Source organism: Nerophis ophidion, linkage group LG06 (assembly GCF_033978795.1).
Source record: "Nerophis ophidion isolate RoL-2023_Sa linkage group LG06, RoL_Noph_v1.0, whole genome shotgun sequence".
Taxonomy (NCBI): Eukaryota; Metazoa; Chordata; class Actinopteri; order Syngnathiformes; family Syngnathidae; genus Nerophis; species Nerophis ophidion.
The window spans coordinates 25,444,974-25,459,405 of NC_084616.1; the positions used below are offsets into that span (position 1 = coordinate 25,444,974).

General features: G+C 38.1%; 1 protein-coding gene across 9 annotated transcripts in view; it reads right to left on the reverse strand.

The window, feature by feature from the left end:
* Positions 1 to 14,432, reverse strand: part of camta1a (calmodulin binding transcription activator 1a) — a 778,795-nt gene that overhangs the window by 666,130 nt on the left and 98,233 nt on the right. Inside the window, exon 2 of one of the 9 annotated variants that reach the window (XM_061903170.1) lies at positions 953 to 1,033. The exons of the other annotated variants lie outside the window; for them this stretch is intronic. The gene's annotated coding sequence lies outside the window, so the exon portion shown is untranslated. The remainder of the gene's footprint in view (positions 1 to 952; positions 1,034 to 14,432) is intronic. 9 annotated transcript variants of the gene reach the window in all.

Sequence of the window (14,432 nt, forward strand, 5' to 3'; positions counted from 1 at the left end):
CCAATCACTCATAATTTCCTGTTGTTGTGCTGCAAATCCACTGCTCCCAATTGGGGTCTGATGAGTCAGAGTAAACAAGTCGGATTGTTCACTATTAAGACTGCACAAGAAATAAGCTCAGTGAGGCACTCGCCTTATCCATCTTGTATAAGGTAGGTGTCCCACAGAGTTTTCAGCGACAAAAACAGACAAGGGCAGGTGCACAGCACCCTTAATAATAACAGTGTACGGGATGGATCTGCTTGTGTTTAGGAATGCAAAGGCTGGGAGATGATAGGAAGGGTGTGCGTGAGGTCTACCGGGACAAGGTAGCGCCCCTGATAGTGTTTCTGTGCACGTCTTCCTCTGTTAGTCATTACTGTGAGCAGACGAGGGGTTATGTTTACTCTGCTGAGACAAGCAAGTCTACTGCTCTGGGCTGCAACCTTGCGACTCCAACTGCACCACCCTATCCTACCCCCTCCCTTCTTTCAGCAAATGTCTAGTCTTGGCTCTTTTGCACCACCGTCTTACCAGTTCTTCTACTGAATCCCTTCTGTTAATTAGGACTGGAATAAGAATGGTGAAAAGCGAATAATAGGCCTACTGGGGGGCTCGCTTTATAATTGCAGGTGGAAAAAAAAATTTAAAAATTACAAGGGATGTGATACTGCAAAATAGTGCGGGGTAAAAGGGGTTGCAATACATGTATAAAAACAAAAAGTGTTGCTTTAGGACAAATGAAAATGTGGGTGAGTCATTAAAAATATATTTTGAAAGAAATGAAGGAATATACCAAACAACAAACACATTGACAATCAGGGGTAATGAGTAATAGATGAAACAAACACAACACAAACAGAATAAATAATTATAACAAAGAAAACAAAAGTGAAAGCCAAAGATCAGTGAATATGATTAAAATGGCAAATCAATCAGAATGTATCAAATCAAAAATAAATGAAATGATTACCAAGCTTATGCAGGTGGTCAGGTGTCAGATGTCAAGTTCAACACAAACACTGAAACCATTATGGCGACTGCATGGACGTCTCTGGAAGAAATAAACAAGGAGTTGATGTAAGTACACTTCAGTGCAAGTGCTGTTTAAGTCCTACATCTACTTGATAATATGTAGCACTCAAATATTAATGTGACACAATGCTGTAGTAAGCGCTGATTCACAGCTGAGACGGAACCAGAGCTGTAAGTGGTGGTGGTCTATTTCAGGCTTTAGTGAATCACAGATACACTTACTCCAACCCTTGAACAATAGAAGGCATTTTTTATCATCCTTTAACAGTGCAAAGACCATAAATTTTGCGTTTGCACATTCTAAAACCTCTCAGCAAAATTAGGTGGACTTAGCAAGACACCGGTCCACTGCTGAAACATCACTCATGCTTTATGTTTCATGCTCTCCTCCTCTTCTCATAGGCCTACACACCAAGCAAAAACTGAGTTTGCAAAGGGTACAAACAAAAGTGCAAAACAAATTTTTGGGCTACGTGATGATATGCCATAGTGAAGACGTCAGAAGAATTCCCTGAATGCCAGAGGTAAAGGACACAAAAAGATGTGCAGTCAAAGCAGAAACGAGTCATCCGTTGAAGTTTGCACGAGATGCTATACATTAGTTTTTGTGAATATTTTAAGAAGTAAACTTTTTTTCACCTCTACAAAGGAGGTAATGTTTTGTTGTTTCGCTGTTTAGTAGTTATCAGAATTGTGCAAAAACGGCCTAACCTATTTTCACAAAACTTTGCATAGTATAAGGGCATGGGGCCACCGAATAATCTCATTCAGGGTCTCTGCAGGTTTCAGCAGGTCACATGTGAGATTTTTAATGTTTTTAAAACCATAATGAATAACATTTAGGACCTGTTTCACATCCATATTGACAAAAAGTACAAAGGCATTAAGGAAAACTGGAGGCCCAGAATGAATTTTAACACGGTACGGTATGTGTTAATCAGAATCAGAATCAAACATTATTTATTAATCCCCAAGGGAAAATTAAATTTACTCCTCCTTTACATTAAAAAACAAAACGCTTAACCTGATGTAACTGAAAACACCAGATTTTTTTTATTTTTTATTGTAAACTAGTAGTTCTTTGGAACTATAAAAAAAAAAAAAGGCAAACGTCATAACAGTCATTTTTAGATTCGTCATGGAATTCAAATTCTTTTAATGCCCAATATTTCAAAGTCAAGAAGGCGCAGTGTACTTCATATCAAGTGTTTTCACATGACAGCAACAACCAGCAAGTCAGCAATGTTGGAGCAAAACACAACAATATAGGGTTATGGTTATATTGTTGGTTTATTTTGAACATGCATACAATTAAAATATGATACATCACATGTTTTTCATTTCAACATGTCTGATAATGAGTTGGAAGAAGCAAAGCTTATTTAATCCTAGCCCTTTTTGTTCCATACAATTTCTAACACATTATTGTCTGTGAAGGGGACTGTTACTGCTCTGCTAAAGCTAAATATTTTACCGTTGCAGTGCTTTTGGCTGACAGAATTGGGCAGAGACAGAAAAACATCAACAGTATTACCTCCTGCCAAAAGTTGTGACAAAACAGGGAGTGTGGACAAAACAATTGTCTAAAATGACAAAAAGTCAACCCTGGGTGTTTGTGGCCATTCTTTTACATGCACTTTGACTTTTGTATTATTGTTCCTTTCCCTTTCACCACAATGTTTACTTAAGCCGTCCTCTACAATAGCTCCACTTCTGGGACCTGACTGGAGCAGTGATATCGCAGTTTCTACACATTTACATCCACAAGCTTCAATCATACATTAACTTCACACATTTTCAAACTTGCATTTACCCATCTTACACCGATATTTGGCTTTGCTTTGGGCTTTTGTAATCTCCCCTGCTACCTAAGATCCGGTGTAAAATACATGTGCATGCACCGAGCAGAACAGACTTGCTCGTTGTGCTTGATACATTCGGACTTTGCTGAATAGGTACTTTAGTTTCGTTTCGTAGTAATGAACAGCTCACTCAAAAACCAAAATAGACTGAAGTTGTTTGATTTGTTTTGAGTAAATATTAGGTTAATATATTTTTAAGACATTTCAAATGTGTATTTAATACATTTTATGAAATTCTAACACATTTCAAGACATTAAAATGTTTTAAATTAAAATTATTTTATTTAAAACTATTAAACTACTATTCAAACACTATTTCATATTAAAACTAAGAGCAGCATGGTGGAAAGAAGGGTTAGTGCATGTGCCTCACAATACAAAGGTCCTGGGTTTAATCCCTGGGCCCGGGGTCTTTCTGTGTGGAGTTTGCATGTTCTACCCGTGACTGTGTGGGTTCCCTCCGGGTACTCCAGCTTCCTCCCACCTTCAAATACATGCACCTGGGGATAGGTTGATTGGCAGTACTAAAGTTGCCCTAGTGTGTGAATGTGAGTGTGAATGTTGTCTGTCTATCTGTGTTGGCCCTGTGATGAGGTGGCGACTTGACCAGGGTGTACACCGCTTACCGCCGAATCCAGCATCCCCTGAGACGCTGAAAGGGACAAGCGGTAGAAAATGGATGGATGGATTTAAAATGTAAACGTTTTTAAGACCCCATAGGAACTCTGTCATTGCAAAAACTAAAGCATGGCTGAGGGGTGCAACGGTGACAACTAGATGTTCCGCCTGAATGCAGCTGGGATAGGCTCTAGCCCCCCCTTCCCCACAACACTGAAAAGGACAAGTGGTAGAAAATGGATGGATAGATATTAAATTAACAAATACTGTATATCCCATTTCTAATATATTGGCATTCAAAGAAATTACCAGCACATTCACATACTAATAACACAACTTTATGAGGCCACTCGGGCTGAGGTTTTTACTCAAGGATACCTCAACGTAGTAAAAGAGGGACAAACACTCCACTTCACACACAAACATGCCACCCCTGGCATGCAATGATGCAGATTTTACAGAACCATTCACAGCGTCATGCAAGACTGAGCACACTGACTCACATGTTAAATGAAAACAAAGGAAATAATATTGAGAGTATCTAAGGGATTGTCATAGGTATATACATTATGTCACAATTACAAACTAAGATATACAGATATAAGATATCCAAACAAGATGATGTAAGACTCTGACACATTAACCCCAGAGGCAACATATCTATAAGACGGGAACGTAAAAGTAACTGTTAAAAACATTTTTTTTTTTTAGTAGTGTTGAGCACTTCATAAAGGAACACAAATAAATTCAGTCTGAAAGTCATTTGAAGCAAAATGAAAATAGGTTGAGGGGATGCTGGCGTCAACATGCAAAAGGCTGTAACAATACGGCTGTAAGTCATAGTCAATGTGAAGTTCTGCCGCTGTACTTTCGGAGTTGTTAATTGTGTGATAATTGAGTAACGTCACAGGCCTGAGTATATAACTGAGCTCACAGGTATTAGGGCTACTTGTCAACATAAAAACATGTTGTTTCTGGAGAAAATCTATTTGAAGTTTAAAGCACACAAGGTAAATGCTTATACCTAAATTACAGCTAATTGTGCATATAATTGCAATGTCCCTGTGTTATGTATACCCACAAAGAACAATCCACGAGGTTCCTAACAATCGAATTGAAATAATTATATTTCTACAATCGCCTATCTCCCACTCATTCATTATCTAGCATTTGCATGTGCTTTGTTGTATAAAAAAAAAATACAAAAGAAAGGGGGGAGGGAGAATTGGAGGCTGATGACAGGGTATCATGGATGATCTGAATGCAGACATGCTGTTCCAGCGTCTCACTTGCTTTGAAACAAAACAGCCAAAGAGCTTCAAAGCATAAAGCTTTGGAATTTTCTGATGATTATAGCCAACTCTGCTTTCTATCATGAATGAAAACATACAAACAAATTATCATCAGTAAATCTAGATAGCCTTGGGTTTTTTCACCTAATCTCTTTCATTTCAGGTCTGTAAAATATCAGCGCTTTCGAACACTTCTGATAGTCAAAGCACATTTCAAAGAATCGGCGTAGGGAGAGAGAGGGAGACGGGGCAGTGGGGAGCGCCAGCAATCCCCCATCTATTACAGCCTCACCAATCATCAAAGACAAATTACTGTACACTTCACTGGGATATGCTAATTCAAAATTAGATGCAAGTCATCAAAAGAGCAGAAGTGCAATATTTTGCATCTACAAATTGAAAATGTCTTCTTTCTGAACAGGTTCTTAAAACCAATTCAAGATAAAAAAATAAATAAAAAAAACAACACAAAAAAACAACCTCCAGCCAAGACTCACACGATACATATAGATTAGGGTCCACGTCAGCACTGCAATCATTATTATTAAGCCAATAAAATGAATAAATAATAAATACAAATCATCCATCCGTCCATCCATTTTTACCGCTTTGTCCCTTTCGGGGTCATGGGGGGTGCTGGAGCCTATCTCAGCTGGAATCGGGCGGAAGGTGGGGTACACCCTGGACAAGTCGCCACCTTATCGCTGGCCAACAGTACATACATATAGCAGTTATAGTTGCAGGAAAAAAAGCTAATATTAAAGTGAATAAACTGTCGGGAATAAGTGTGTTTTAAGACTGAATCTAAAGAGGGTAAATGCGGATATTATGTTCTACTATGGTGCTCGTGCTGCTGCCTGTCTTTTTCTTTTTTTTTGCTTTGCCTTGTTGAGCCAGGGCAGAGCCACCTGCGCACACCTGTGAACTGTTTGCAATTAACAGGGAATACTTGCTGCAATGTTCTTCAGTGCCAGATTGTTTTTGTGCTCACGTCCTGCAATCAGGTATTCTCTTAATTTGCAATTTTTCTGCGTAGCTCCCTTTTGGCTTTGCCATTTACTCTGGACAATACCCTGGGTTGCAGTCACTCTAACTTTTCCCCGCTGCAACGTATTTTTTGTTGCTACCTATTCTAGTGTCATCGCCGCGGTTATGTGACACTTACTACATGTTGTACTATCCTTTCGACGTCCAATCTTTAGCTAATTGTAACATCCATATTGTAGAGGTCAGAGAGTAGTGAGTTTCAAAGACGAGGAGCTGAGTAGAAGTTGGCTATGTCCTCGATGATTGACGGACGAGAGGAGGAGACTGTGTTATGGACGGTGTGGCAAAGTGGAGCAGTAAGGAGATTTATTTTAAACTGGATACTGTAATGGAGCTGTATACTGGATCCAAGCATGTATTAAAGTTTAAAGTTATTTAGCCTACTTAGTTGTCAGATTCATGTTGAAAAAGGTTTTAGTACTCTTGATAACAACACGCCAGCTGAATTAGGTGAGTTTGAATAATACACAATGGTTGGTATTCAAGGATAAACAAGAAATAGAAAAAATTATACATGACAAACAGAAATGGCATCATTAAACAGTAAAAAAGTGAACAGTATAAAGTGCAAATAATGCTGTAAACGTTATTGAAAAAAGCAAAACACACAAACAACCTGAGTGGGATAAAATGTCTCTATCTCAACATCAATACTTGCTCTTGAACAAGTGTAAACTTAAAAAAAAAAAAAAATCTATCTACACACTCCTTTCAATTGTTTGCCCCAGTCAGGGGGGGATAAACATTTGAAGTCCAAGCATAACGGGGAGATTCTTTCTAACAAAGATGAGCACTTCAAGATGCTCAGGTGTCAGCCTGCTCCTGTGTTCATCAATGATGAGTGCTAAAAAGCCTCTCACGCTCAAGAGTCATTAACATGTCTTACAACTTTACCACCACGCTTGACTTTATTGTGGCATGTTTTGCACTCCACCTCTTCATCTTTTTCGTTTTGTAAGGTAAATTAATCCCACACAGCTGACATTTTTACCGTAACTTTTAATTCACACGGCTGTCTTAACGGTTAGAACACAGACCTGTGGATGTGTTTAAGGTGTGCTGGGAAATGCGAAACAGAGCGTAGGGAGCAGCAGAAGAGTGGAATGTATCATTTAAATCGGTGCGATGGAAAACACGCACCGGATTTTTTTTTTTTTAAACTGGATCGGCATTTTCCCATGCCTTGCCGATACGCATTTTTTGGCAAATATCGGCGGCTGATCCGATCCAAATATCCGATCGGGACAACTCTATGCAAGACCAGGAGTGATGTGCTGAATGGAAGGGGTTCTGGTAATTATTTGGGAAGGAGAATTCTGGAGAAGCTGAAGTTTGTGAAGTTACTTGTTGGAGAGACCTAACAGGAACTGGGTCCTCAAGTATTAAGCATGCAAATATACTAAAACCTGGCGTACGCCCTTTTCTTTACAGCAAAGTTGAGATGTACTGTATCTTCATGGCTGTTCTACGCACAATTTTTGCATGCAGTGTATATTTTTGCTACACTCAGAGGAGAAGTTGGGTAACTGTTTAAATTAAGAAATGTCAATTACTCCTCAGAATGATTGATGTGCACATTAGAAACATATGAACAATTTACACATCCCACTGTGTGCAATTACACAAATGGATATAAAAGCACACGGTGCAAAATAAAACACATTCAATTATTGGCATGTTTTCCAGGTATATTTATTCCTGTACAAGGCAAATGAAAAAGAACGGAATTAAAGCGCAATTTGAAGCAAAAGCAGGTTTTCCTAATGTCATCAAAGCTATTGACTGCACACGCATTGCTCGGCATCATATGCCAAAAACGTTTATATCAACAGGGAACATTTTCATTCAATCAATGTACAGATCATATGTGATGCTCAAATGTAATGAACAAGCATTGTAACGGTGTGGCCTGGTTCAACGTACCTTCAAAGTAAATGCAAGGTTGAGAACAGACTACAAGCTGGTATTGTGTGCGATTAGTTTCTTCTTGTTGAGTACATTTATTTATTATAATTGTCCTAATATTAATTTCTGTAATGCACATCTTTATAACATTATTACGAGTCAGTGGTTCAAATTAGTGACTTAATTTTTTTCTGGTTAAACTGCATTTTAAAATCTTTCAAACAAGCCCCTTATTGTCTGTGTGCTATGGTATACTCATTTAAAAACCTGTGTGTAAAGTGTGAAATACTAAATACTGGGCGATATGGACGAAAAAATATATCTCGATATATTTTTACTTAAACTCGATATTTGATATATATCTCGATATATTTTCCCGTGAAAGTATACATATAAAGTAGGGGTGTAACAGTACACAAAAATGTCGATTCGGTACGTACCTCGTTTTAGAGGTCGCGGTTTGGTCCATTTTCAGTATGGTAAGAAAACAACAAAATATAAATTGGTTATTTATTTACCAAATTTGTAAACAACGGCTATATCCTTTTAACATTGGGAACACTATAATAATTCTGCCCACTCAACATTAAACTGCCTCACGTTGTTACTCAGATTAAATAAAATGACAAAAGTTTTCTTTCTTCTACATATAAAAAGTGCAATATTAAACAGTTTCAAGTCAACTCATCATGCTTAATTTATTACAGCATTTGGGAAGCCTGTAGTTGATCTTTATTATGTAAATGTTATATTTGTATCAACATGTGATAGCAGGGACCCTGCCATTCAAAACCAGGCTGCTACATTACTAATGATTAATGCAACTATAGCTGAAACAATGTAACTATAGCTGAAGCAATAGTACACTAGCAATAGGAGAGACTATGCATCCCTGAACACCATGGAGTTCATGTAGGCTTTATGATGCAGTTACATTAATATATCAACTATCACAGACAGAAACTCTTCATTTAACGTCATGTCCTTTTTGCTGCTTCAACACAGCTCAATCAACACAGAAAAAGGTAAAGTGAAATAACAGACAGACAGAGCTTTGCTGTCGTAACACACGCACATATGGCTCTTGTTGCTCTGAATAGGCACTGCTGATTGGCTGTTACCGCTTTGTGTGTAACTAACCAGATGATTGTATGGGTGGGACAATGCTGGGTGCTCTGTAGGAGACGGAGGCAGAATGGAGCAGAGCAGCTTGTTAAGACTTTAGAATAGGCGGCTACTTCATATGTTCTTGTGGAAATGCGTTCGGTACACCACCGAGCCAAACCGAAACCCCCATACCGAAACGGTTCAATACAAATACACGTTAGTAAATATGGGTATTAACAGCACAGAAAAGAAACTGTTTATGTAGCACAGAATTACATAACATAAATAAAATATAAAAATATTATTTCTACGTAAAAATAAAAAACATAGCTGTGCAAATAATACAAAGTGTATCAAACTCGGAAAAAAAATACAACTGCAGGCAGGCACTTTTTAATTCCCAGTCGACGATTTAATGGACTGTCACCCACGTACGGTTCTGGTCAGCGCCAAGTAAGTGACTTGACTTAATTGGGCGACTATGAGCTTCCTCACTTCAGCTTACATTTTTGGCAGCATTTCCCGTGCGAAATATGCCCGGCTTGCCAACTCAATAACATTTGTGATTTGGGCTTACATGGTAAACAACAGAAATTAATGTTTTATTCAGACGCATACATTTGTCCAAATATGGCCAGGTACACGCAATGTGGGTTTCCTGGACGTCGTCTACATTGCTAAAAGAAAAATCTGAAGAAGAGAATCCCTCTGCCATCCTCCACTATTTTTTAATTAAATAAAACATCCGCTTGAAATTCGTTCTTCTCTTCTATGACTCTCTCGTTGTCATTTGGGATGTCTGTTGTGATTTCCCTTCCTGGTTCCATGACCCACCCTATCTTACCTCTGATTGGCCTGTCCCTAATGTTTTACCTTTATCTCAACCAATCGTGACTCATCATTGTAAACAACCAACCAATCATGGATGTTCTTGTACGTGCACGCACGTCTTGGGAGGAAGGGGAGGGGTTTAGTAGCCGTAGCACATTAGAGGGACTGGGAAGCGGGGGAGATTCAAGGAACATAACAAATAAGCGGTGTTTGGTCAGCGACCCAAAAGGGAATAAGCAGTAGAAATGGATGGATGGATGGATGAATGGATGGTCAGTTTAACGTGAAACAAATATCGATATTACGATATTTTCTGATTCATATCTTGTTTAAAAATATATCGATATATCTTACAAACTTTATATATATCTTCCAGCCCTAACTATATCACACCTTTTGTCTGTCACACTGCTGCACTTACTTGCAACAAATACAGTACATTTTTCAAGTGCAGCAAGAACCACTTTCAAGTAATTGTCAGTTTTTTTGTTTTTTTTTTGCCATTAAGATCATTATCTTTGTGTATTCTGACTCTAAGAGTGGGGAATCTCAGGCACAAGGCTAATGATTTGCATACTTAAATGGAGACGTGGACAGGGAGTGGCCCAGTCACTTCAACATGTGCACTTGATTCCACGTTAATTGGAATTAAAAAAAGAAATGTGCTTAATTTAATGCATATTCACACTTTAACATATCTGAATTTGTTGGTGCCATATCATTTTTAGTAAGTTCCCACACTCTTCTTACATATTGCCCTGGTCACAATAATCCAGACAAGAGGTGACAAGGCCATGTATGCACTTCAGGATAGCACTAGTATGGGGTGAGGGATGGGCGGAGCTGATTAATGTTTTGTTGATGGAGGTAGGCGGATCAAGGGATGTTGTTTATGTGAGCTTGAAAAGAGAGTATGTTGTCGAGGCTGACACTTAGACTCTTAACCTGGGGAGGGGGTGAAATGGAGGAATTGTCAAATGTATTGGGAACAATCTGGATTTTTGCTGTTTTGGATTGGATTAGATTTCATTTGTATCACTGTTAAAATGTATAAAATTAAAGGTGTCAAATGTAATCATTTCATGTCATCATTAAATGGCTTATATGTCAAAAGGCATTAATAAAACATATTCTTTTTGAATACCTCTATAACTGATAACTGTAGTTCAGCCGGGATATGCTCATTTCAAAATTGGATTTACAGCCCTCCATCGTTTGGCCAATTACAAAAGTCTGTGAGTGTGTCACATTCAGGTTGCCAGTTACGCCACCTTTGTCTTGCTACTGCCACTCGTAAAGTTACATAACATCTCAGACCTTAGTAAATCTAAAAGGCATCGTTACGATTTTCAACTTATTCATGACAAAGCCAGGAACAAAACAAGGATTAGTGTCAGGTGTGCCTTTGAAAGATGGAAACAATGGAAGGCAACGAAAAAAAATTAATCGACGCCAAAATTGCTAATTTCCTCCTTGATAGGTGAGTATGGCACTTATGCTTTCTTATTACTTGTAATAAACAGAAATGGACATTTCGTATGTAAACTATATTGTCCTATACAGTCTATGACCTTGTCCAAAAAAGCTAATATGTTTGTGCAACGAATGCTCAGCATGCTAGCCCGGCCAATGACACATTGACAATATAGGCTAACGGTGGGAATATATGCCCGTTAGCCTGTATGTCGATGTGTTATCCAACTGGCAGGGCAAAATATATTTTCGACAAATAAAAACTTTGTGGATATGGGTAGTGTCAGTGTTCATTCCGTTCTCAATATGCTGATACGCTGAGGGAATGGGTTCCAACATTAGCCCGGCTAATTGCGGTTTCTGGCACTGTATGTGCGTCATGCCCATATGGGGTGGTATTTGCTTGGCACAATATAAAACATTACATGTAATTATTTTGTACTTTTTGTATTGACATGGTAGTAGGCTGTATGATTTATGCGTAACGTGTTTTTTGTGTAACGTGGATTGGCTCATAAAAATTGTACTCTGCACTGATATATGGTAAATGGTAGAGAATGCAGTGCGTCAGGTTGGATGCAATATGAAGTTATGGAGTCGTTGTAGTTCATTCTAATTGCGTACACCCCCATATGGTTTTCAACAACAGAAGTGTCACAAACTCTTTAATTTTTGTGTATGTTTGTCTACATAAGTTGTGTTTTTATCCAAATCACAGGATGACAAAAAACTCACACAATACACGCACTGATGGGGTTTTGTTTCCTGTGAAAATGTTTGGCTAAAGACAACTAAATTGCAACGTCCTTATGCACGCCTTGCTCATTCCTGAGCATGCACACCATAAATTCAAATTACACCTTTATTATAAGTTTGTCAACATTATTGCAGAAGTTGGTTAAAAAGTTAGAAGTACCTACTGTTACGAGCATTGTTTTTTAGCGGTTTGTGATGGAGCACATTAATTTTCTTTAGTTTCACTGATCTATTGTTAGAATTGTTTGGAAACAGTATTTATCTGTTCTCTAACTGTGCTCACCCACTAGAGAATAAAGAGATCATAGGAATCTCTGAATTTAGCCCTTCTAAAAAACAGCAACTCCCAATGCAACAGGTTTATTTTGCTTTGAAATCTGTCTATTAGGCTGTTTTGCAAACGGTTTGAGGACATATTTTGATAATGCAATTTCCTTTGAGATTACACTCATTTTGTATTTTGTTGTGTGCTTACTTGAGGATTTTATATTGGTAAAACATGAATAAATTGGCCCTAGTGTGTGAATGTGAGTGTGAATGTTGTCTATTTGTGTTGGCCCTGCAATGAGGTGGCGATTTGTCCAGGGTGAACACCGCCTTCTGCCCGAACGCAGCTGAGATAGGCTCCAGCTCCCCCCGCAACCCAGAAAGGGACAAGCGATAGAAAATGGATGGATGGATGAATATTATCAGTTGGCCACCAATTTGAGGAAATACAATGCTAAAATATTCATACAAAACAAGGTGAAGTTGGAGACCTTTTTCCTGCAACTCAATTCAAATAGTTTGTCCCTAATTGTGGTTAGAGGTCCGATTTTGTAACCAAGCCTATTAATTGTGTGAACACAAACACCAACATTTCCAAAAGAAAGGATCTAAATGAAATATATTTTAGGATAAATAATTATTTATCTCAATTTGCTAAATATTTATCCCAGCAATAATTGTTCTGCCAAGGTTTCTAACACTGACTTAAGTAAGTCTGCCAAAATGCAGTTAGTTTAAACAATAGAAACACAGAAACAATTACTTAGTCCCGAGGGAGTCGCAGACTAAAGCGCTAGTCAATATGTCTCTGCAACATATGCATCAAAATGGCTGGGTCAGCTTCCACATCTTGTTATTCGCTTAGTTCTCTTCAGATAAGTGCCTCTTCTCCAGATCCATTTTCAAAGGGACATACATGGACACATTCCTGATGCGTTAATATGTTAATGAATTCACCATATTACTTTTGACACGTGATATGTAAAAGTTCAGCTGGCATTCAAAAGCTGTGAGAAGCACTTGAATGGATGAATATCAATACGTACCTTCAACACGCGAGGGCAGGCATATAGAATAGACACAGTGAGTGAATCAGCAATCACGCCACAACAGGAGAAGGAGAATGGGTGGAATTAATAGCTCCAACAACAAATGACCTGACAGGACAAGTGTAAACAAAGGGACAGACAAAACACTTTGAAAGCCCACACACATAGGGATGGGTACCGAATTTGTTACTTTTATAGGGACTGACCAAATTCCGCTTCTACTACTACTACAAACATCAAATGGCATTGATGGCAGAGCTTTCAGTTACTCTGCTGCCAAACTTTAGAACTCTTGTAATATTGACTCCCTTAATACCTTCAAATCCAAAATCAAAACCCATGATCAAACTTGCATACTCGTTATAACTGCCTCCATACAGTCCTTCGTTTGTTATGTTAATTGTATCCTTTGTTGTTTTATCGTTACTTCGTAAATTATTTTATCTGTATGCTGTAAATTAAATGTATTATTATTAAATCTTGATACAGTTGTTGCACGCCCAGTTTTATAAGTGCACTGGCTCAAGCAGTTGGCAAGCAAACAGGCATATTTGAAAGAGACTGCTTCAAGGCAATGTTGCAATTTCCCTTGCCAACAAACAAAGCAAGCATTTCTGATATAAAAGTGCTCAAATGTAAGACTCCACTTTTCAAAATGCACTTGCTCAATGATAATGGATGTGTCATATACATGCTACTGATTAGCATTCAAGATTATGCATGGTTATTTCATCATCTCGAAATTTGGTTATAAAAACCAAAACTAAGATGAACTTTACAAACAGCAGATGTCTAAAACGTACAAAATACAAAACAGACATTTAGCATGATGGCAAAACAACTTCCAGACTACAGCAACAAACTGACAATGAAGGTATATTTGTAAATAAGACTCAGAAGTGTAAGAAAAGAAGATATAACTAGACAGCACAGTTAACATTATCAGCTCAGTGTCAAATCAATAATATATGTTATTATTAAATTAACATTTATTACCACATGAAAACACACAAAAGTACCAACATCTTTTACCATGAAGTACTGGAAATTGGTACCATCGAGTACTGATATTGATTCCCAGGATTTGGTACCGTATCAATTCCACTGTAAAATATATCAACCTTTACACACAAAAACACTCTCAAATAACACATTGCCACAAACGACCCAGCAATGCTTGTTACACAAGCCCGCTACAACCGGTCTAACTA